Source organism: Amblyomma mixtum, chromosome 2 (assembly GCF_055824585.1).
Source record: "Amblyomma mixtum isolate Tamu chromosome 2, ASM5582458v1, whole genome shotgun sequence".
In the NCBI taxonomy this organism is placed as follows: domain Eukaryota; kingdom Metazoa; phylum Arthropoda; class Arachnida; order Ixodida; family Ixodidae; genus Amblyomma; species Amblyomma mixtum.
Genome location: NC_143013.1, coordinates 273,927,408 through 273,953,059, shown reverse-complemented (window position 1 = coordinate 273,953,059; position 25,652 = coordinate 273,927,408). Strand labels below are relative to the sequence as shown.

Below are 25,652 nucleotides of genomic sequence, written 5' to 3'. Positions count from 1 at the left end.
ATTAGAAGAAAAGGGGATTAGTGTCGGCCGATAGCTTTGTAGTACACGGGGCACGAATTGTTTTCCTTTCATCTGTGGCAATAAAGAACACGAATGCATTGAGTGATAACCAAATTTGATGCGCACTCACCAAAGAGACCAACGGCGCTGTGGTGAGCATTTAGTGTTCGTGGCGGCGCCGACTTAGAATCATGCAATCCACCTTGTCATGATAAGCTTTTCGAGTTTTATGTAAAGCTAGCCACATGACTTCGAATATTACGGCGTAGGTATACTGTTGTCAAGACAGCGCCGACGCTACTAGAAGCAGCTACGCATGTCCACGCACCTCTACAGGTGCATAAGGACGACCACCTCGTCGCCTTCACTCAGACTCATATAGCGAGGAAGGAGAGGAAGGAGAGGATCCGGAGCAAACAACAGGTGAATATATGCGCAGCTTAATAGCGCAAAAAGTTCGACTCTGAAAGCGAGCGTAGTTTTTTCCCGATTCGCTTTGTCTTCAGGGTTCGTACGTGAGGCATACAGTATGTCCCCAGCGTGATATTGTACTTACATCAAAGGCATTCAAATGAAATGCCGCCTCCATCAGCTTTAGCAACTATTCTCTAATTGTTTTGTTCTTTTGTACGAGCGCTTTATCTTTACATGGAGACATGTATGGACTTAAAATTCAGCTTTTTTTTCCTCGAACAAAAAGGCCGTGTTCCGTCGTCCATCCATCAGCGCCGAGGAGAAGCTGTTCACTCTGACGACCGCCACAAAATGACGCAACATCAAAGACGAGAACGAGAAGAAGAACCTCAGTTTATTCACCCTTTCTTCCTCCCTCATCCTGCCCACAAAGGGAAGCCGTCCCTAATATTTTCTTTATTTCGCTTTCCAAAATATGCACAGCAGATTAGTGAGCTTGCTTTTTGTTCGTCTTGCTGTCTAAGAGTGCAAAATTAAATACAGGTTCAGCGTCTATATTGCCACCTAGTCTTGCCAGGTGGCGCATACGAAGTAGGGCGACGACGACGAAGTAGGGCTCGCGCCGTGTGGAGTCTGTCGCTGTTGTTGCCCCAGCTTGCCTGGCCTTCCATTTCGTGCCTGCTAATAAAGCCCCCCTTCGTCAGCAAGTACGTTACAATATAATGACGCGCTCAATTTCTAGTGCAGTATGAATGTGACCTCCGTTTCGGTTGGCCCGAAATTTGCAAGACGATAATCCTGCACTCTCGGATCTACTCAATCCGCAGAACGCGATTATCTAAGTCAAAAAGTTTCACAAGGAAAACAAAACGCATGCATCCCTCGCAAGGTTCTCATCACAGTAGTGAATTACAAGTAGATGAGCGGTGAAAATTGAACAAACTAATATCCGAGAGCAACCAGCATTCTTAGATACGCATTGTGAAGATGCCGAACTGGGCACGGGTAATGCAGCAAGAACGTTCCGTATAGCACTTTACGGCGTCCACTAAAAACAAGAAACTCTCACGTTGTTTATCAGTGGCGCTCCAAGAAAAAGGCAAAGGGGTCGGAAGATTTCCTTTGCGCCCTAATCATGTGTAGTGCAAGACCGGTTCTCCCTCATTCAAAACGCGGCTATAGGGAAGGCTGCCAGCGCGTAATAACTTCTCACTCGCTGTGTATTGTATATATATAGGCGGTAGTTCGCCCGTCGTATGTGAGGCTCGATCGGCCATGGCGTAATTCCGCACAGACTGCTGAAAGGCTGCCGAAGCCGCCCGCAGGCAGAAAGGATGGCAAGCCTTGTGAGCAGATTTGTTTTCCTTTTTACTCAGCTATCCCAAGATGAAACTTCATGCTCATAGTGCACCTCGTCGGCCATGGCTGTTTGGTCGACTGTGTTTGTGTTCGGTTCTGGAATCCCATTTGTTTTGTTTAGTTTATTGCTCGCACAGCCTTCTGTACACCAATCTTTCTTGCCATTTATCAGGGAATGCATGCAGAGCTCTTCGGAATGGTACCCCTCCCTTTGAAGCGCTGCGTTACTGAAAAGGCAGCCAACCAACCGAATAATAATGAAATATTTATCTGCTCCTCCGATGGCCGTTCTAGACCAGTGAGGAGTATCCCACATTGCTACTTGCTCATTTATAAATCTCTTTTTGCCTTGTGCACGAAGCTCTTCACTACACTGGCGTCTCAGATTACTTCGGAGATGGCGTGATGAGTTTCTTTCGGCGAATGTCATGAATGTGTAACGTCAATACCTTGCCATACATCGCGCCGTCTTATGTAGCGGGATTCCAGAATTTTTTGTTTTGAATTATGTACCAGCGCAAGCCATAGGTCATAGAGTTTCTTACTATTACCTAGAGGGAAAGCTGACGGCGCTGCCCTTCAGCCACCATGGACGCCCAAAGCATCATGGGGCGGTGAGCTACTTGTTGCGGGACAATCGTAGTTTTTCGGGAATACATAGTGACACTACTAAGACGTTTCATTCCGAAAACGCTGTTTGTGTGTGCGCAGACGACTTTCGCGCGAACGCGGTGTGCAAAAATCATAGTAGTGAAACCGCAACGACACACAACGCCAATAAACGGTTTCACTTTTCTAAAATGCCATTAAAAAACCTTTTGAAGTTTTTAAGCAACTAAATTTTTTTTGAAAACATATTTTCATTTCAAAGTGCGCCTGTTGAGCACAAAATATTAGTTTTTATAATGTTCAATACTTGGCCAATAGGAGAGCGAATCGTCTCTTATTTTGGGCAAACTTTGCACTTAAATGCTTTTCTGCTCGTTTGTTGCAATCATTAGACAAGCTGTTGAATGTTAGGACGTTTGTAGTTATCAAACAGCTTTATTTTTCTATTATTTTTTGGCCAAAAGTTGCAGTTCCGCAACAAGTAGCTCACCGCCCCATGATGCTTTGAGCGCCCATGGTGGCTGAAGTGGTCTCGAGGGGTCGCCATGCAAACTCCCATAGACAGGCTGCCAGCTTTCCCTCTAGGTAATAGTAAGAAACTCTATGCCATAGGTCATGCGTCGGTGAAGCTCGTAGCTGCAAGCTATTCTTAAGGCATATCCTAAAAGCTAATGAAATTGTGACCACGTATTGAAGGCAGCGTGATTTCTTCGGATACACGGGGTCTTGCATATAATGGAAGTCATGTTGAAAAAGATTTTTTGTCCAAACGAATGGGTTTATGCCAAAAAGGAAAGGTACCATCGAAGAGAGCATCAAAAAATCTCGTACGGGTAATCGGGGGTTTAGGTGGGTTAATTAGTTGTTTAATTAGAAGAAAAATGTCCAAAAAGTTAGCGGGGCCGGAATAAAAGTGGCGACAATTTTGAAAATGCCAGAAGTGTGGCATCACGTGACCGGAAAACGAAGCGTGGCGCGAAGTTTTACAGGTCAGATGGGCAATTGATGTAACTTTATTAAGTACATCAATTAATTGTAATATCGATAAGGTATCGATAAGTGATCGACTTCCGGTTTGAGGGTCCCGACTTCCAGTCCCGAGCCTTAGTTGACGTGAAAAGTGTGGAAGTGTTACGGCGACGTTCTGGTGTGACGTCGTAAAGAGTGGCTTCATAAGATGTGTCTTCATAAGGTGTGACGTCATAAAGTGTGACTTACACATTTCTCCATATCGGGCGCCACAGTGATTTCTAACGTTTTATTGTTTTTTACATCAAAGAATTTCTACTAACTTGTACGTTTCCAGTATTTCGCTTTGTGGTCAAATGCCCAAATGTATTTACGAACCATGCGTGGTCGAGCAGGAAACAACGTACGAAAACTTTTCAGCGAAGGCTAATGCTGACGCAAATGCCTCTCTTCAAAGTAAAAAAGAGTGATCGCGCGGATATTCTAGCTTTCTGTCCCCTACCATAGCGAGCGAACGACGAGTCTCCATAATAACTGCAACACCGTTTCACCTAATCTTCTTGAGCAGCTTTAAGGCGAGCATCCTCACAAACGACTGATCTGAAAAACGATGTACTGTGACAAACTGCTGACGCTGCAGCTGAATAATCACGGAACGCACTTTACTCGCAGTTATAGTTGGCGAAAGGAAAGTTGAACGGGTAAAAAACAGCTCCGAAGCCGCTCCCCCAGCCCATAAAGAAACCACCTGTTTACAGGCACCAGAGTTTGAGCTTACCGCCCCACACCACCTGGGAATATTTAACAAACACTGGCATCGCGCAGCACACGGGTGCCTTTTGCGTTTCTATACGCGAAACTATATTGGTTATTATATGCGAAATGACTGGTTATATGCCATTGCTTTGTTTACGGGTGTACTTAGTAAACCTATTATTTGCGTCACCAAAGGCCGCATTAAACTGAACTGTGTGCTCACGGCTCTTATTAACGATTCCCCACGCAATCCGGCAGAAACATCCGCTGCGATGCGGACCGCCCCCAGCCCACCACCGGATCTTGTATGACTTCCCTTGGGAATCTGGCGTGTATCTATATGTGTAAATGATTCTTTACGCCACAACGCACGCTGACGCATAAAAGAAAAATCAGATGTCGAGCCGACGCGACGGCAAGTTTCCGTGACAAGCAATGCTTAGAACCACTAGTAACTTTGGTAACAGTGTCTTTCAATTGCACCTCGTTCTGATACTGCAAGTGCGAAGCTAATATTCCTGCGTTCTAGCCTCCTAATCTAACGAAGACGGTTGACGAACGCAACCCTCTATTCAAAAACGGGGTGAAGTGACCTACTGTAATACGCACCTATGGTGTTCTGACAAGAGTAACAAGGTAAGCAATATCGCTGAGATTCCTAAGCTGGACTTGCTCTCTTTTATGTCTTGCGGTGCTAGCCACACCGGCGTACTAAGACTGCCTCTTTACACGTGAGCGGATAGCGGCTTGCTCCCGACTTTCCATCATGTGCGGTCCGCAGTACACGAAAAGTAATTTACGCACCTAGACGAACACGTTTTTACATGCGGTGCAGCGCAACAGCAAGCAAACAGTAACGTATACCGCTATAATCTTTCTCGGCAGCGTCGGCATACAATGCGGGGGGCATCCAGCTCGTCCCGGAGGAGACAGGTATACATCCGGCAACAAAACACCGGCGGCGGCCACCCAAAAGCGGAGCCTTGACGCCAACGTCACTGCTGCGATCTCTTGCCGCTGTGTGAGGTGTCAGACCCTTTTGTTGTGTCGTCCTGCTCTTCGCGCGACAGCCGGGCATCGCTGGCGGAGACGCGAAGCGCATTATGCTTTTATGAATCGCCCGTGGGGGCACTTTTCCGAATACGCTGTCAGGGGCATCCATAACGGCAATGAAAATGCCATAAACCTCCGTGCTGGACCGAGCCGTGACAGCGGCAGTGACGGGAGAAGAAAAAGGGCCGACATAGGACTTGCGTGGGAGGAAAACTTGGAAACAGAAACAAGCGGAAGCCATTGTTGTCCTGCTCGCACTGACGCGGTCTCGCCGTTTCCCTCTCTCCTAATCGCACCTCACGTGGAGCCAAAAGCTGGCGCCTTTTTTCGACGGCGTCGTAGCCATTGTCCTTTGTAATGGATGCTCAAATCATGAATGACTATCTCTCTGTGCCTCATTAAAGTATCACACGCACACCTCTGCAGCGGAATTCTTTATCGCATTACAATAGACACCTATAGCATAACGTCTACTGCGTTACCGTTATCGGAGGACCGGAAGCCCGCCCACCGCCAGTGCGCACGCGCTGATTGGTCCCTACGCGGCAGGAAAGCGCTGAAGTGCCGAGCGCCTGGCGCCACCTGGCGCCCTCAAGGCCTTCTGCGCATGTTAGCTCTAGTTTTTCCATCTACAGCAGTTGAATAGCTCTAACAGTTCATGCGGGAGGCAGGCCTGAATTCTGATCAATGGCTTCTTTTAACTCCGTTGCGGGGGTGATAGGGTACTAAGGTGTAATTTGGAAGCAAAGAAAATGCAGAGACGTCTACGGGTGATCGACATCAACTGCCACTGATGGGAAGCTCCTCGTCTGTTGGAGCGTGCACGCAGGCGATCAGATGTGCTGGCGAAGCCTTGAGGCCACTGTTCAGGAAGGGTAACTTTTCGGATTTGACTGTTCAATGAGTTAAGTTTAATTTTGCAATTGCTCTTTGGTAGCCGATGCTACAGAACACGAATCTAAAATTTCCTTTGAGCATTCAGCATGCTGTGTACGATCCTTGCTTTACTGTGGCAAATGCCGCGCTTTAGTGAGCGTTAAACGCACCAAATTGTTTTTTTCCCGTTCAGTTATGATGCCATGGCTTCTTTCTGCTGACTGCTGCACCATCGAGAAGAAAAATATTGAGCTCCGTCGGAGATAAAAATTGGAATTGTACTTTATTATGACCTGCTGATCAAACTAACTTGCACTCTCTGCGTGAAATTTATAGATATTTGCACACAGAATGAAAAGGCGCAAAGGTTCTATCGAAAACCTTTATCTACTTAGTCACTGTCACGGTTTATCACTGTCACGGTGTTACTCGGCAATAAAAGCTCCAGCTGTTCGCCTTTTATTGCAGTGTAACTCCGATAATCAACACACCGAAACTTAAGGCAATAATGCGCAGTGGCTAGCTATATTGCTTTTGTTATACCTCGTGTTCTTACGGCTTCAATTGCTTATGCATATTCTTTGGCACCTTCCTTTTATTTCAAGCTCTCAGGCCATGTGCAGATCCCATCGGACAAAAAAGAATAAATGCTGCAGCCCATTCAGGCTCTTGCATCTGAATAAAAAATAGTCTGTTAGGCACATTTACTCGCACCGATGAAGTGAAATTGGCTAGTATCTACACCTGTGATCGTGAATGCATTACAATTGATGATCACATGTGGCGTTCATGACGAAGATGCCTGAGCCTGTAGGAGCTTCTTTTTAATTTTTGTTTTAAAAGGTCTTCGACGGGTGGTATTTATAATTGGAACATTTCTTCAGCTAGAGAAAAAAATAGGAAGTTGTTAAATGTCCGAGTTCTATGATGCACCGAATAAAGCAGCCTGCTTGCGCATGTGACAGGAACGTACGTTATAAAAACAAATTAGTAAGCGAATTAAACTATACTGCAAAGAAAAGTTACGACCTGTGGAGCGTATGATTTCTGCATTTAGCGGCTCCTTGTTACATGGTTGCTAAACGTGCAGCTGAAACTACGAAGTGTGAAACTTCCACCCATTATCTTAAATTTCGCCCACTAACTTCACAACGGAAAAAGACCTAAGATCAAGTGTGCGTAGTGCCCATTAAGCGCTCAACATAACGAAACTCCTATTTTAAATAAAATATATTTCCTAACTTTTCATTCGATGATAAGAATTTGCCCATTATTAGCGTTGCTTCACGCTAATAAAGGCCGATATTGCAAGCAGAATATATGCGTCTATATAGTTTATTGCCCACTGGTATATAACCGAAGACTTCGGAATTAAAAACTTGGTATCGCTCCCATTAGAATTCAATTAGGCTATTGATTTTTATGCCTGACGAGTCATAAAATGGCACTTCTGTTTCTATGCCGATGCACTGGACGGATGTAACTAAATTTACCGTTGTATAAAGTTAAAAACCGTACAGTCACACATCTGGAGACGACGAGGCGGCTTCAATCACAGGACATTTTATTGTTAGCCAGATATTATAGTAAGGTCACATAATAAGTAATTAAACAAAAGATTATCTGTGTTGCTTTTTTTCTTTTGCAGAATGTATATTAATGTGGCGGCCTGCAAAGATTGATTGTATCGATACTTTAATGCCTGGGAACACCATTGTTTATTTTACACTAACTCCTTTAATATAATTTTTGTACTTTGTGAAAGCCGATTCTGTTGCTCCTTCGATGCTCCGTGAACACTTTTTTTAGCACCACATCCAAAGCTACAGAGCTATAGCACGCCCTGTATTCCTGGGCAGCTATATATAGTCCCCTATTGTAGTTACTAATAGTTTCATCTTTAAAATTGGTATTTTGATGATACCCGTTATTCCAGGTGAATTTACAGCTTAACTGAGCATTTACAACATTATAGAGTAGAAGAAAAACAGTGCCTTTCATTAGAACGAATTGTTTGGACACGTCTCCTGAGCAGAAGTACCCATAGATGGCACCAGGTACACCAGCGATGGAGCGAGGCGACCGTAGTGTGGCCGAATTACTGGTGGAGCGACACCGTTACAGACGCTGCCACTGACTATAGTGTTGATTGTATTTGTTCTGCAGGATACGACGCTGTGATTCTCGGGAAAATTTCATTTAAAAATTTTTCTGCCACTCAAATAAAACTCGTGAGGTCTGTAAGAAAAAGAGCTGTGTGATCATCGTTTTGAAGGGAGTGGCCGTGTTTCAACACACCACACTTTAATTGAGAAATCAGCCGGTTTTCTAGATTATAAAAGTTCCGTTTTCAATAAAAGCAGCGTCTTTTCTCTTATGATGCCGTAATCTACCAATACCGGCCTACTTCAATCTGTCCCCCGTGCCCGTTAGGCGTTGACACTCACGCGCTTTAATTCTTATTTTGAATCGAGGCTCCCAAACAACAAACCACTTAACTGTTGGCACCGTTCAACCGATCCGAAATAATTTTAACATAAAATGCTTTCAGCCTTTATCACAGCAACTCTCTTCAAATTCACCCGCATGCAGTTCCCCAATTATTCTGAGCATCACAAAGCATCACTCCTATACAATAGTGCAATTCCAGCTGTTTCTGTACCATCTGTATTTTCTACAACATCGTTAAGAGCTTTGAAAACGTTAACACTAGCTGCTTAGTGCGCGAGATTGAGGCATAGCATAGGCACGAAGCGAAAACTTTCTTTATTTTAAAAAAAAAGGTAGAGCGATAATAACAATACAAGGGAAGGACGCACATAACGCGGCACTGGAGCCATTTATTAGTAGTCAGTTTGCTTTGTGTCGGCGTCGTTAGCTTTGGATGCGCGATTGACTCTTCACACTTTTGTTGACGTCGCTTGCCAGTGTTTTCGGGCAGCGTCCCGAGCGCGTGGCCCCATGTTCCACCTGCCGCAAGTTGGCGGGCTTGAATCTTTCTTGAATCATTTGTACGCCTGTTTTGTGCTCATCGAAGTGCGTGTGCATTGGCGTTATCGCTTGTAGACCACACTGAATGCTTGGTTTGGTTGGTGTATGGGATTTAACGTCCCAAAGCGACTCAGGCTATGAGAGACGCCGTAGTGGAGGGCTCCGGAATTTTCCACCACCTGGGGCTTTTTAATGTGCACTGGCGTCGCACAGTACACAAAACATTTCGATTACAGAGTGAATAAATGTTTAAAGGTTGGTTGGTTTATGGGGTTTAACGTCCCAAAGCGACTCAGATTATGAGAGACGCCGTAGTGAAGGGCTCCGGAAATTTTGAGCAGCTGGGGTTGTTTAACGTGCACTGACATCGCACAGTACATGGGCCTCTAGAATTTCGCCTCCATCGAAATTCGACCACCGCGGCCGGGATCGAACCCGCGTGTTTCGGGTCAGCAGCTGTCTACACAGAATGCAAAACTCCATATCAAAGCACGCGTTTAACAATTGTTGTCGACTGCTTTAGATTTCTTTTAATAGTGCAGACTACTGATACTAGGAGCACTGCAAGTTGCGTGCGCTTCGTGGCTTTGACGCTGATGTCAGAAACATCAGCGCCTTATCTTGGCTGCGAATTACTGGTTCATTCCAAACTTGACTTAACCTTTTGGTCTACAGCGCGGCATGAAAGTAGAAGAATTGGTGATTAAATCTGGATAAATTTGGGGGGTTCATTTTTCACACAAAATAAATTTATTCTTCTTTGAATCACCATTTAAGAAGTGCTTATGAGCACTCACCCCCTTATAGCTGCATTTGTCAGCGAACGATTTGGTAGGGCTAGCTTGGTCGGGTTAGACGAAGAAAGATGACATATGTTGCCAATGCAATGTTTAGGGGCCGTGGACCCCGTCAGGCCCAGTTAGAGGCTGTTTGTTCACTGTCCTCAACGTCAGTAATGTTCACGTTGAAATAAAACAGAAATTAAATGAAATCTTCACAGCACGGAGATTCAAAGCTAACTGGTTAAGGTTACAGAAGAAACGCATGCAGTAGTGACAAAGAGAGAGAGAAAGAGATTGAGGGAGGCTTTTCTGTAAAAGGTCGAGAATGCAACGAGTAGCACTTTGTGTCAGGCGCGGAGAAGCGCTTGCAACACATACGTAAATCAATGCGTATTTGTCCGGTAACCAACGGCAACGTTTTATATTTTATTAGACTTCCCATTCTTGTTTTTTCCGAGAAAAACAGTGGGAAACAGCAGATGAGAAAGAGAGCATAGAATGAGGCGTCTCTTACTAAACAAAGAAGCGCTACGCTCGAAGATCAAAAGAAGCAGCCGACAGCAGCATCCGCGTCGGTCCCAAAAAGAGAAGTCCTGTCCGCATGGACGTGAACTCGGCACGAATAAAAGAAAAGCTACAGGTCTCCACTGCCGCATTCCTTCGAGCACGTTTTTTCTTCCCCGCTGACGAGACGCGCGCTCATATTTCACGAACGCTGTGTTCACCGCGGGAGAGTGGGACCTCACAAAGAACAAGATGACCCAAAGTTTCGCACGCATCCAATCTGGTCCCGAGCCCGGCTTGTCGTCCATATACGGCGAGGAGGATCTCTTCTTCGTCTTCGGTGCAGCAGCGGTTGAAAATGAATTCCCTGCGGAGTGGGATGAAATATGGCGGCTGGACTCATCTCCTCCACCGTACGGTTACGGCAGGGCTCCCCTACCAGCCCGCGTTGTTTCCTTTGGGGCCCCCACGCCGAGACCACCATGACCAACACCACGACCACCCCCATCAAGAAGGAAACGCGAACAGGGAGGGGGGGGGGGGGGGGGGGGGTTCTTCTTCCACGTCTCGTGTGTTGTCGTCCGGCTCGCTGTCACCTCCTTCCCCCAGGATTATAAATCAGAAGGGCAAATCTGTGTACGGGAAGTGGTCCAACCCGGGGCGCTGACATCTCCCAACTATCAATCTGGACAGAAGACTATATTTGAGAAGGGTGGCAATCTACATTCTCGCTGATTAAAATAGGGTGAAGAAAATGGGCATCCGTAACTGTTACGCGGGTTGGAAATAGTTCTCAAGCATATTTAAATGTTCAAGACATCTAAGGATTGGACTTCTAATTGCACTCAGTGCATATTCACTTCGACATTCGGGCAGAAACCTTTAATTTTTGAGCCGCCGCCATGGCTCAGTGATTATGGCGTGTGGCTGCTGAGCCGAAAGAATCGGGTTCGATCCCGGCTGCGGTGGTTGAATTTCGATGGAGGCGAAAATATAGAGGCCCGTGTGCTGTTCGATGTCAGTACACGTTGAAGAACCCCGTGCCGTCGAAATTTCCGGAGCCTTTGCGCTCCGAAAAACAATTGCGCTCATAAACTATTTCCCGTTCAAAAATGTTTTTGTGCAGAATTGATGGGTATGTCGATACGCTATGTGCATTGACGTACTATTGACATGCAGCCACAGGCTCTCAAAAGTGTAGATTCGAGCCTCGGGTGTTAGAAATTTTCCCTGGAATGATTGCTACAGCTCAACTGTTTTCTGTAAACGCCCGCGCGGGATTGCGTTCTTACGGCTCTCGGTGAGGGAAAAAAATTAGAAAAATGATAAATGTGTGAGTATTTTTGGTCTTCCTTTCTTCTTCCACCGTTCTCTCTCAGCTCATTCTTGTGACGATGCTTTCAGTCCCGGCGCTCTCAAGTATCACAACATACGTTAGAAGCATCGACGTCCGATAAGGAATCAAAGGTATTACGAGAAAAGCTGACTAGTTCTCTAAGCCGGCCAGAGGGAAGACATAAAGGAGAGTGACATCCTGGGCAAGAAGCCAGGATCTAAATCTACCTTGCCTCTCATCGAATTGGAAAGGAAACGGCCGATTGGAGACAAGTTTGCCCGCCGGGCTGCTCGAGATGCTCTTCGTTAGCAAAAAGGAATCTAGAATACAAAATGAAAAACGCATAAAAATGTGATTTTGAAATGGGCTCACCGCGATTTTCCTTATCGCGCAAAGCCCTCTAAATTGGGAGCAAAGAAGAAAAAAAAGAACGTGGAGAAGTGCAAATGTGAGGGCGAGGGGGTAAAGGTGTGTGGGGGGGGAGGGGGGCGGAGGGGGTAAAAAAAACTGCGTTGCTGTGATGAGCACTCAGCTTAGTTCTGTCACCACGCACTGCGCTGTAGTGGCCGTTATTTCCGAGGGAAGAAGCCATTAGGCAGACACCTCCATCTTTGCTTCCTGCTCGCACCGTCCCTTCTTGCGGCTTCAACACCGCGATATCATGCTCCGTGCGCGCGCTGTTAGGGAAGTGACAGTGGTGCCTTCAGCGCCGTTTCATCATTATGAGCGAGAAAAGAAAATAAAAAGATTGTTGCAAGATGGTGACGTTCTTGCGAGAGAACCGAGTGCCGCGCGCTCCACGGTGTCGGCAAACGTATGAGGCGGTGTTATGTATGGCGACGAGACGTCACTCGAAAAGCTCTATATGCCTTCTTTCCGTGGGCGAGCGAGAGACGGCAAATCTCACCAAAAAAAAAAAAATTAATGCTTTTCATCTCGTTCGCACCTAATAAAAAAGGAGAGGAGTGAGTTTTGTAAAGAACGATGAAACAAGAGGATGAAATTATATTGACATAACATCGTCGATGTAACTACAGCTCTATTTAGAAGTTTGATGGACGGCGTCAAAAACTTAACGTAGACTTAAATACGGATAGAGGAAAACAAATTGCTCACGGTTTCGCACTGCTAACCCCGAAATTTCGCTCGAAAGCAGGTGTTTGCAGGTGGGCACAAACATGTAGTACCTGAAAGCCCGATTGAAAGCACGTTTCGGCTCCTTTTGTGAATTGCGCTCACATGAAAGTTGATGGAAACGACGACGGGAAATGCACAGCGTGAGAGTGTGTTGCAATTTAACATTTGGCGTTTCAGTGGCCAGTGAAGCTGATCTGTTCGAGCCGCCGGGAGTCGAAACTCAGCCGCAGGAATGCTTATTTTATTTCTCTAGGTTGGCCATGGTCACCCTCATTCAAAGTCTCGTTTATATCTCGCCAGTTCCCTCATCACGTGACTAACTTGAGCCTTCACCACAGACCGACATTTTCCCGGTTATGAGGCCAAAAACTAACAGCATACACAGGTATACCGAAGATAACCTCAGGTAGAAGTAAAGACGCTTAATTCCTGTATCGAAATATAACAGGATATTCTTGATCTTGGTAAAAGTTAAGGATTAATGCAATGACAGGTAAAAAAAAATAAGCTTCAAAACAATTTTATGTTTATAGTGGAATACCAATGATACAATTGCTGCGGCCCCAAAGTTTTGGATAGTATGTGTTTTTGAATAGTTTCTGCGCAAACACGCGATATGCGCAACTCAAGTTTTGCTGCGATGCAAGTACTTTCTCGGGTAGTGGTGGATTTCACGAAATGCCCAGACGCTGCTCGAGTGCCAGCGTAGTCGCAAACGTTCACAACTGTGAGCGAAACAGAAAAGGAAGAGTGGCAAATTTCTGGTGCACCTCAGCTGTGCGCCTTGATGAATATCTGAATAGGGAGCGGCGTCGTGTGCTGCGATCTTCTGCACACCAGCCCTTCCACGTTGTGGGATTGCGTAAATGTCATCATTAGCTCCTTATTTTTCAGCAAGTGTGAGTTTTTAAGGTCTCGGGACCGAAGCATACGATAAAATGGTTGGACTTTTGATTTGTAACGTTGAAAAATGCTTGGGCGCTTAATTTTCATTGTCATGACAGTGAGTTAGCATTAAGTCTTCTGCTTGCTTTCAATTGCTTCTCTTCTAGTTTTTATCTCTTCATATTTTTCTTAGATATTTTGCCATCTGTTACTTTGCTCATTAAAGGTCTTTCCTGAGAAAACTTTGCTGGGAAAACTGCAGAGTAACTTTGCTGTGCTCTTGGCTGAGTCAAATTTAGTCATTTGCAATTTTGACCACGCAGGTCGCCAAACTTAAAGGGGTTCACCCACCAAAGAAGGCAAAGCGCACTATTGTTCGAAAAGAAAAGGTAAGAAATGAAAAGTGGCTGCTGAGAGACGCGAGGATCGAGGGTGGCCGCCACCATCTATGAATCTTCGCAGAATACGTCTTTCCTGCAATGCATTTCATGCTCACATCTACACTCGACGACGAGGTAATCTGTGAATTGTTAGGGTCAAGATTGCGAGGCCCTGCCGGTGTAACACTTCACAGCAGGAGACGAATACCTGGAGAGTTAAATAAATCTACGACGCAACCTGTAAAGGGAAACAATCTTGGCGCACACGATAGCTCACTGAATTTTTTTTTGGCCCGATCTAAGATGAAGCCATAGTCATAGAACCTTGGCTTCTCTTAGGTCTTGTGCCCCAATCAACACAGTGCCATTCGAAGAAAGCTATTCGGCATTCGATGATGACTGGTTTGCGAGAGGTCGTCTAGGGATGTTTGTTTTAGCTTTTTCCGTGCCGTTGAGCCCATCGCTTTTCCTTGTGTCTTTATATTTGTTATTTCATGCCATCAATGTCTAGGATAGCCAGCCGCACGAACACCTGTTTCTTCCTGTTTCTTCTAGAAGAACAATTACAAAAGAGACCAGACAACACACAAGGGAGAGTACGGTCTCTCCTCTTTCATCCTTCTTCCTTGACCGGTGCTGTGAAAATGGGGCACCAGTTCACCTCCCTTCTTAATCCCGTACCTGTTGTGGGCGGAGGCCATTCTGCAAGGAACAAAGGGTGAGCAATGAGATATTTTGTATTAAGGTGGTTATCTCTGTAAGCCAGCAAAAAGAAAGAAATATGAGAGAAGCTTCAAAACGACGTCAGCGATATGGTGGGCAGCACATCGAGGGTACATCAACGTGTTCTATCCCTATCCCCACTGCGGCAGCTACGCGCTTTTTGAAAACTGAAAGATGTCATTTTTCTGGCACACTCTTACTGCTCATGCCTATGTTTTTGGAGGTATCTTCTACACATAAACTTTTGCCTTGTAGTTTCGCGCATGTCAGGCTTTGCTTATTTCCCCCCTTCTTTTCGGCCGCTCATCCACATACGTCTTCTTGTATAATGGATGAGGCCGAGCTGTTGGAGAAGGGAGCATGACCATCAAAATTTGACGGGGACGCGAATAACGCAAAGACGCTGGCTTCTCTTCCAACCCTTGAGCGACGAGAGCTCCGTGCCGCTGACAGGTGTCCGCAGAACATCTCGCCGTCGCCTTCGTCTTTGGCATAGCCTATGCGGGCACTGCGCCTATTTATTAAATTACATTATTCAGTTACATCCAGGAAGATGCTCCGCCTGCTCCGAGTATGGTCAATAATAAAATCTCCCAGGTAAGATCGCGGTGAAGAAACCTGTCCGCTGCTCGCGTTCTGTGTTTGCGATGCAACCTGTGCTAGTGGCAGTGAGTTCATTCATGGTTGTTGTTGTTCTTGCGACTGAGAGAAGGATGAAAAGGAAAGTGCACGGGCTTGCCGAATGGCTCGAGCCGAGACAACACCGCTGCAACGCGCAGATATAGAGTTAAAAGATAAGAGGAAATAACCTCGCAACAACTGCGTCCGCCGAAGCGAAGACGCTGGGTGAAACAACAGATATCTTAAGATCTCCCCAGCTGAGTGGTCGTGCGATCTTGTCGGTGTTTGATTAGCGTTTTGTTTTGCTCAGGAATCAGTTGTGAAAGTATGCTCACGGTCCCTATCTTTTGTACCGGCTACACGTATGCACCTTTTCGCATGCTTATAAAACGCACTTCTGGCTCTTGTTTGTTTACAAAGCCGCCTTTATGATTCATACATCTCCTACGGCACTGCTCAAAGACCTTTCATGCAAAGGCGTTACACTTCATAAAAAGGTGAAGATCCAAAGGAGCTGCGTCGCCGCAACGCAGTGTGGCTCGCAGGTGTAACGTATTTCATCCTTGCCCGCTTTTTGTGGTCACAAGTGAGTTTTCAAACTGATACAGGCTAGTCTATTAATTTGTTCAGGCAAAAATTGATTTCCTTTTACTTCGATAAGATAGCAACTGGCAGCTCTCCTGATCAGCAGCCACAGGCTCCTACGTCAACATAAGCATTGCTTGTAGCGGCTAAAGTTCTCAGGACCTTAATATCACTGCGATATAAGCAAACACCTGTGCGAAAAATATATTGAAAGTTTTTTTTTTCATATTTTTAAAGCAGCTTTCAACATCATCAACTGATAAGATATTCCCACATCTTAATTCGAAGGTGGTTTCATCGCAGCTTCCCGCAGGCTTCCACAATCAACTGCGCGCGTCAGGACCTTCGCGGAAAAGGCGGCATATTCATATCATATAGCTGTGCACATGAGTCCTAGAACCCACGAACCTAATTCTCAAGGACCTTATCAAGTGTAAAAAAAGAAGAGCGTTGAATTCCTCTTTTTGGTATCCTTTCCAAGAGTAAAGCAAATAACTAACTCTTCGTATCAGCGGGCATATACGACGCCTGGAACTGGTAAGAATCGTATCAGGCTTTAATGAGAAATCCCGGCCAAGATCCACTTCACAACGTTGCGTAACCTGTGCCAGTTCCAAGAACAGAAAATCACCGCCGGTGTCAAAGTTCCATTTTTCCTTTAACCTTTGAGCCTCTCTACATTTCATCCATCCTTTCGAAATCTGGGATCATTGTTTAAGAATGTCAGCTTTAGAGAATTGTGAAATCAAGCTTCATTCTCAAAGTTCCTTGGACAAATCTAGCATTTCCCAACACTCAGCAAGAATGGTATTTTTAACAGACTGGTCAGTGCTTTGCTTTCAATTTCTGTGAAAATTTCCTGATTCTGTCATCAAAACCGGGCTCAGCTGCTGTAAAATAGAACGCACATACGCGGCTGTTCGATCACCAGCACCGATGGGGTCCACACTTGATCCATGTGCAACTGTACGGTAATGTGCTATTGCGTTACGCGAAATTTCTTTTTTTTTTTTGATATTGCAAATCTCGATCCTGTTTGAGTGATAACTCAAAAATGTGTGACACCCTCCAACTCGTCTGTTGCCTTTAATCTGGCTGCTGCGCTGGTTCTATACTTTAATGCCTGAATTTAATGCTTCGCTATTTTTACAACTCTTCTCTAAGCATCACTTTATTGCATCACCCTAGGCAAGAATACTACGACTGCAAAGGTAGAGAGAGAGTTTAGCTGTGAAAATAATTGGATTGAAAAAAGAAGGTATGTAAAGGCTTCATATAGACTGGCCTGAAAAGAAATTTCGCTTGACAGAAAGTGAAAATTTTAAGAATATACTTAAAGAAAGGCTTATAACCTGCAGGTTACCGGTCCCAGTGGCTCGTTTTGCTTCCGCATCCTTTTCGAATGAGCGATAGCCTCTTCCTATGCGCTCAACCAGAAGTGAGGCTGATGAAGATAATCGGGTATGGTACACAGTCTCTGACGAAAAGGAGAAAATGGACAGAACGAAAGTAAGCCATTGCAAACTTTTTAAATGATAAAGAACAGAAGCCAGCTTAAGACTAAAGACCGCGAAAGAGATTCTGGCCAGCACGAAAAGCAACAATCGGATAAAGTTTAAGAGATAACGCACCCCATTTCCCTTGCCGCCGCTTGTCCGGAGCGTTTTCGGCCGAGTAATTCCTTCACCGGCGCTGCTATGAGAAGTAATCCGTCAGTAGAAACTGTACGGGCCCCGTATGAGCACCACGTGCAGTCGAGGAGCGATCTGTCTTGGCTCGTAATTCCGGGAGGCATGCTTCTTTTCCCCCTCATTCCTCGCTCCCGCGTTTATCCGATGGGAAGAAGCGGAGATAAATTGGCTCGAAGGCAGTCCCGCAAATCGCTCAGAAACTCAACCTGGGCCTTCGTGCTCGCGAGAAATTGTGCGCGCTCACGAGATAGACATTGTTACATCGATCGAAGCGCTGTCGAGCTATGAAAACCACCGGGCTAAGTACCCGCGAAATACTTGCGCAGAGAAATAGAGCTTTGCAGGGAGGCGGTTTTGCTTTACAAAAGTGAGATAAACATGAAGCTAGGAACTTCATTTCACACAAATAACAAGAGAGGAATATAAAGATATAGTTCTAGTATCAGCGCCGCGAATTGTTCCAGATGAATTTAGAACCAACAACTAGATAGCCGTAGTAGAAAAGACGTTGGATCCGGTAAAAATACGTAAATTGCAGAGGGCACGAGCGAAAAGCACTTAATTCGTGACTTTTCGGCCGAAATGTTATGAATGAAGTACCGGCAGTGCGATTCGCACCCACGACCACCGTATGCATCATATGGTGTTCTACGTTTTAACGCAGCACCATTACTTTTATCTACTACATCACTAATGCAAAATTTCGAAAGCATTGGCTCAACGATACTACCTTATACTGCAGCATATTTGATTCCTTTTATTCAATAGTGAAACTTATTTATGCAAACGCGTGCAGATCTCGCGTGTGGGCCTTTACGCACTTGTTGACCTTCTCTTTCGAAAGAAAAAAAATCGCCCTTCGCTCTCATCCCAGAGAGCAACTGTAAAAATATATGCATACTCATGCGCATCATAAAAAGTCCAAGCCCGTCTTCGAACCAAACTTGGGGCGCTATGCTGGAAGGCTCGAGTTTGCTGAAACTCGGAATCTTCCCGAGCTCTGGCGACGCCCTCAGATGAGTGAACTAATGGTAGCTAGACAAAATCCCACCCTCGTCACGCCTCCAACTTCATTGGGCTATCTGGATATATTCCGTGCATTATCATCACATCGGCGCCACCTCATCGGCTTCTTGGGCGGTCTACAAAAAACGGGTCACGTGAGCCAACCGCCGGTGCACTTTTCATTTGTGTGTCGCTCCACCAAGTGCACTGCGTGTGCAATTAGACAAACATGGTTTGTTGAATTTTATAATGCACTTAATACACCTTTATAAACATTTTATAGTGTGCAAGATTTGGATTTAAAGCGCTTTGGAGTGATTTATGCATTATTAAATTTTGCTTTGTACCGCGAGGGAACGCTACCAACGCCCGTGATCAGCTGACCGCCAATGGCGACGAGGTACATGTGCAACGCTACGGAAGTAGTCCGCAAAAAAAAAAAATAAAGAGAGGTGTATCAATCCGCGCTGTTCTGTGGCCGTGTGGTCTAACGCGTCGCTCCGGAGAGTCGACAGGCCATGGGAGCGCGTGGGTTCAAATCCCGCATGGTGAAACTTTTTTATCACACATTTTTTTTTCACCGCAAGTTGAATTTCGCGTGACTTGAATGAGAAAACTCGGTTTGTTCAGAATCGCTTGAATATTATGCCGTGTTCTGAAATGAACTGCATGCATCTGTTCATTTCATGCATACCGCGTTAATGTGAGCTGTCCGAAATTCGTTGTCAATGAGCTCGCACCGGCTTTTGGTCAGCAGTGGCGGTTATCTTGCCGATTCTGCAGCATTGTGACTATACTTTTTAGATGCAAGTGAGATGTGTGTGCGAAAGATGACATTCATTCGTCGGATTTAATTAATTAGCACAGTGGTGAGTGCTCTGCAGTGGCCCGATTAACAAGTGGCCATCTGCAACTTTCGATTTCGCCGTTGCCGAGGAGCCCACTTTTTTTTTGTGGGCCTCTCTTAAGGTACCTGGCATGCTATGAATTGTTCTGTGGAACCGGTTAGCGGCTGATCCAGTCTTCGCCAAAAGAGTCTGGGACCGACTTTGGCACTGTGCTGTAGAGATAGCCCAAAGGACTTGGCGAGAACAATTATCTTTTTTTACTGATTGCAATGTTCAATGCATAATGTGCCTTCCTCGTGAAATAGTTGGCCTTCACCATGTCAGGGCTCGACTTCGAAGGGGCCTTTACGCCAATGTAGGTCCGGTGGACGCATCCCACGACGTCTGTGATGCCGCCGCGCAGAAGGAAACGCTCCTCAACATACGCACGCTCGGCCTCAGTCGTGGGCAATGCGAGCCACCGCTTCTGCACAGCCGCGTCGATAAGCGCGTTGGAGATGTCCCTCACACAGCGGCTCACAGTGCTTTATTGGCGTCCAATAAAGCGGTCTGCGCCGACGCTCCCCTGGAAGCTCCCAGTCGCGAAGAACCGTAGGGCGCAGAGGACTTGCTCATCGACCGAAAGCGAATGAAGCCCGGTACGCACTCTCCGCAGGCGTGGGTCGTCGCCTAACTATTTACACAACCATCGTACCGATTTTTTGGACAGGCGAAAATGTCGCTAGAATTCGTCGTCGGCCAAGGCAGTAAACGGGTCCAGCCGGCCGTACTGACATTTGCCGTCAGAGGAAGCGATTACCCAGGCTGCTGCTGCTGCCGCCATGACAGTCCCGAGATGAATTCGGGGCACTTCACCGTTCACGAGTTTAGCTCCGAGTTCACCTGTCAATCAAAACCATTGGTCACGCCCCCGGCGTGCCGTACATAAATTATAGGCGTACGCGCTATGGGTGGGCCACTCCCAACATCCCTGCCGGCTACAGGTATGCTGCGCGGCTGTGCTGATTGCTGACAGACATCGACGATGTTGACCGTCGAAATATAACAGGCAAAACGGACGTCATCGCTGATAAATCTAAGCACCTCTGCGAAGGACACGCAACCTGGCGAAAGCCGCCGATTTCTTCGCTCGCATACCAAGATTGCACAACACTATAGCCTGTTGCAACCACGTAAGACACAGCACAACGCTGAAGGCGCGTCACACCTGCTTGCAAGGCGTCAAACACGGAGCACGACGATGAACCGGTGCTTGGAGCACGTGCTACTCCAACAACATCGCATCACAGGTGTTTGGCTTGGCCGTCCTTTCATCGGTGATAAAGCTCAGCATCAATGTGTCAAATACATCTGGGATCGACAAACGATCGCTGCTCCAGACCCAGTGCAATAAAGTGTTTGTAATTTCTAGCACGCAAGCACTGCGTACTTCACAACCGTAACACCTTTCTCTGTTATAAGTCCGATTCCATTATTACAAACAGGATCTCTCACCTGCCCGAATGATATTAATGCGATGTCCCTGCGGTGTACAACGGCGATCGACGTTAGTGACCAAACCAGTCCGCAAAACCTTGAAGTGCGCGACGTTAACAAATACTACGCAGATACGCGCGCCACCCCCTTCACAGCTTTTAGTCAGCGTCTGATGACATAGGATGAGTTGTGTCGCTGGGTAGCACGCTCTTCGCATCCGCAGTGCATTAAAGAGGCGTCACACACAACAGGCATACGTAATGAATCATTGAACACAGCCAAACAGCAATTTTTTTTTCTCACACCGCATCACAGCCGCTCGCACGGCCAATTTCTACCGCTGAGATTCGCCAAGAGCGTACTAAAAGCAATGGTTGGCCATAGCGGGGTGCGGCAGCGGCCGTAGCAGCGGAGAGCTCCACCTGAGGTCACTGCAGAGAGCAGCAGTGACGCGGGGGTGCAGTGAAGCTCAGTTTTTTGCTTTTGTTTATTATGCAAGCCAGAAGATGCATGACTGTTATATTTTGATAAACGACACAATAAAATACATTATCGCAATGGCCGAAAAATAAGACAGATTCAGCGTGTAGTAGTTGCCCAGTCTTTCCAGTCGAAGGCAGCGCTACCGGCGGCGTGTCAGCGCAGGAGCTCTCTCGTTTGCGACACGGTGGGCTGCAGCTCTAGTTCGTATGCAAGCCACGCTGCAAGCAATTGCCTCACTATCGCCTCTAGCGGCAGAAAGTGTCAAATCTTTGTTAATTTCTTAAAGCTATGCTTTTCGACAACGCTTCATTGGGTTCAGATTTTAAAATACATTTAGAAATGAACAAAATGTTCATAATATTATCTGTTGCCTTTTAACGTATTCGAGAGAAGAGAAAGGGTTGATACAAGAGTGCACCTAGTGCGCACTGTTCGTCTTCGGAAATGGAGAGACAGACAGAGCTGAAAGAGAAGACACGCCTTCGACGCGCCCGAAAAGGCGTGTCAAACAGCTAGCGGCGAGTGTGCAGATAGATAGCAGAGAAGTCACTATTTCGCGATTGCTGATATGGCGCTGATAACTTCAGGTAGCGCTGCGGCCTGGAATTGCGCAGTGTATTGTGTTTGAAGTGTGAAACAGGCGCGCAGGGTGCGCTTGTATCGCCTTTACGTGGCTTTATCTCTACATTTTATTGTCCGCTGCCTGCGCACGTTCCGCGCTATCTTCGTTCACTGACTGCCGTCATCGCAAACTCGGATGAAACTCGGGCGAGCGCCAAACTCGGGCCTTCCGGCATAGCGCCCTTGGTCTATTTTGTATTCGCCTCTGTCATCCTTGCCTTCTTTCCTATACGCAGCGCCTCGGTGTGTTCGTCGTTAGCAGCGGTTTCAGGGCGCCTGCATAACTTTGCGCTTCGGTGCAGTCACGAAGCAGCGTAACTGCCTCTCTTTATATTGATATAGGTGCCGATTGTGTACTAAATCTGTGGGTATATATATTTAATAAGATACAGCCAACCTCATACAAGGATGACTACCCTTGGTGTGGGAACGAACCGACAGCGTATTCTATCACGTGGGAGAGCCAAAACATCGCAGCACTAGCAGCCATCCAAAGCCCTAGCACTGCGCTATGGGAAACAGCACTCTCAGGCTCAACTGTTGAGCCTAGCGCAAGCTGGTGAGTCTAGCGGAGAAGGCAGTGAGGGCGAGTGGGACCTAAAAATATGGACTCCACCCACCGCATCAGCAAACCTTTTTGGTGAAATAAATGTTTTATCTCTCTCTCTCGTGTTCATAAACCAGCATGCCAGTGTGCGTCTTGTAAGCTCCTTCTAGGCAGACAGGAATTATCTGAAGTCTCGACTCGGTATAACTGTGGGGCTTGGATTCAGGCTTCCACTGTCTCCGCGTTGCTAGTGGTCCTTAACTTTACAGCTATGTATCTGCAATATTGGTAGCCGACTCACTCAATCTTTCAACCCCTCTTTCGTTCATACACTCCCAAGCTAACACCCTCATTCTCTCCTTCATTCACACATTCACCGCACGCGAACGCCTTGTGTCTACGCTCGACCACCCGTCCTTCGGCTTTGCACCGAAGCCATCAGCGTGGAACGCGACCCCGCACAGAGGGAATGCGCGCGCGGCAATCCATTCTTCTCCGACCGCCATACGCTGTCATCGGCCGCTGCCCAGAGCGTTTATCTTTCATGCAGGCAAGCCAGCCGCCAGGGTTGGTCGTTGCGTAGCCCGATTCTTGCGCATCCAGAACTCCGTGGAAAAATGAATGTGTCTGAATGATGAAGCAATGGTCTTGCTTGCCCGAGCGCGGTGGCAGCTTCCGTTCTATTGGGCCGGATGCCTTCGGGGGCAAAAGGAACGAGAGACCTGTGAGCGAAGGGACTGAGAACAAATAAGCGCTTCCCGCTATTTTTCAGGAGGCAGTTTTTTCGCAGTATGCCGGCACTTTCTCAACATAAGACGCACGTCATCGGTACATCGCTTTTTTAAACATGTGCGGGCAGAGAGGGAGCTGTTATTGTGCTGCAGAAGATCGCCTTGCCGAGGAACCTCGCTAGCCTGCCAGTGATGAATAACCGCACATGACTGGATGTGATTTAATCTTTTAATCTTCGATAAGCAATTTGTGTGAGACGCCACTTACGGACCTAATATTACGCGCTGTTTCAAAACAACATGCTCTACTCAGCACTTAATGTTGGGCGCGTGCTTCTTGGCACTGAAAATGAAGAGGATCGATGTCTTAGATTTTGCAGCCGGGTAATACTTATTATAAGTGTGTGGTCACTATATATAAATATGTATTAAGTGCTCTAGAATATGCAATGTTATTCGTGAAATATGTGCCAACTTTCGCGTAGAAGATAGGCTGCAAGTATTGTAACTCTATAGGTTTGAGCTCACATAAACTTTCACTAAACCATGGCACACTTTTAGTACGTGTAGATGGTCGATGGGAAGAAATGACAACAGAGCGGAGCCTCGGTGCCCCGCTGTCCGGATTTCTTTCCGTCACGATAAGAACTTTCTGGCATTTAAAGGCAGCTGGAAGAACGCTGTAAGAATATATTCTATACGCAGTGCCTCACAACACGTAGCATGCGTGATGCTTGGAAGAACTCTAACATCCTCTTAATGCATTAAAAAGAAGTTATTAACCATTTTGCTTACAACAGAGAGCTTGTATTGTATTTACTAACGTAATCACTAATCCATTCAGCACATACCGTAACGGAATTCGAACAACGAACCAGGCTTTCTTTCTGACAGGTTAGTCGAAAATATAAGACATTCACGCCACCAGTCACATGATAGAGGAATATACAGGATATATAATACAGTCATACACTATCAGAAAGCCTTTCATTGAGTCTTAATCTCAGCAGTAATGCGGACATTGCACAATCAGGTGATGGACGAGACATGTGCAAAGATTCCGGAAGATATCTTCAGCAGCACCACAACTACTATATATATGCCATAAAGTTCCAATAAAGAAGGGTGTCAGGCAGGGAGACGCGATCTCTTCAGAATTATTCATCGTGTGTACACTGGAGGTTTCACAGAACTAGACTGAGAAGAGTTCGGTATAAAAGCTTACAGAAAAGTAGCACTGAAGAGGAATCTGAACTTGTCTTTTTGCCGCGGGAACTCGATCTACACGTTCCGAGCGTTCTTAGAAACGTAGAATTATTGCCCTGTGCTGCCGATTTCACTAACTGAAATAGGATTAACGTCTGGATCCTGTCTTTGTTTCTAATTACTCGCATACGGTGGTAGGCGTCAACCAACGCATGGATTGCTTTTTGGGCAGTTGCGTGGTGGCTTTGCTTCCGCTTTCATTTTGTTTTGTTTTTTCAGGTTTCTGTGAATAAAGAGATCTAGTCAGGGACTACACATGCCTGCAAATGAGGCCCACGGAAATAAAAATACGCGTGGACTCGTTGCTTTCGCTGATCACTCCGTATCATTCCGCCGATGGCAGAGCGGCAAGCCGCCACGGGACTGGTTGAAAGGTTTGTCGACTCCTCCCCACCGTCTGCGGGGAATTCAAAAAAAAAAAAAAAGGCGGGAGCCCGAACGAATAATAGGATTTAAATTAAGGAAATCGGCTGCACATGGAAATAATTCGAAGTTTCTAAGAACGCTGGGAACGTGCAGATCGAGTTCCAGCGGTGAAGATAAGAGTTCAGATTCCTCTTCAGTGCACCTTTAAGAATCTTCGATTTGTTGACAGCGTTGCCTTGCAAAGTATAACTCAGGAGCGAATTGAAAAACTTGACAGAGGACCCAAAGAAGAAAAACAAAACAGTAGGAGCGCAAAATTAATGTAATGGTCGACAGTGTAGGAAGAGAGCAACAGCTGGCGATAGGCAACGTGGCATAGGAATAGGTGAGTGAATACATCTACATGGGGCCGAGCGTGACAGCAGATACGGATTACGAGAATGAAATGGCTGGAAAAGTGAGAATTTATTCGAGTACATATGATAGGAATTTTCATGTAATGTACAGCTGTTGATCACAATCACTCTTGAGGAAAATATATAATTGCTGTATCTTAACAGTGCTGCTAAATTCGACAAAGTTTCCCTTTTCCTGGGTATTGGAGGAGTAAAATTTGGGGAAACAAGAATCTTTGCGAG

The 25,652-nt window shown here is 46.1% G+C and overlaps 1 long non-coding RNA gene across 1 annotated transcript in view; it reads left to right on the top strand.

The window, feature by feature from the left end:
• LOC149364042 (uncharacterized) overlaps window positions 1–25,652 on the top strand; it is a 403,326-nt gene that overhangs the window by 80,875 nt on the left and 296,799 nt on the right. The gene's annotated exons all lie outside the window — the stretch shown is intronic.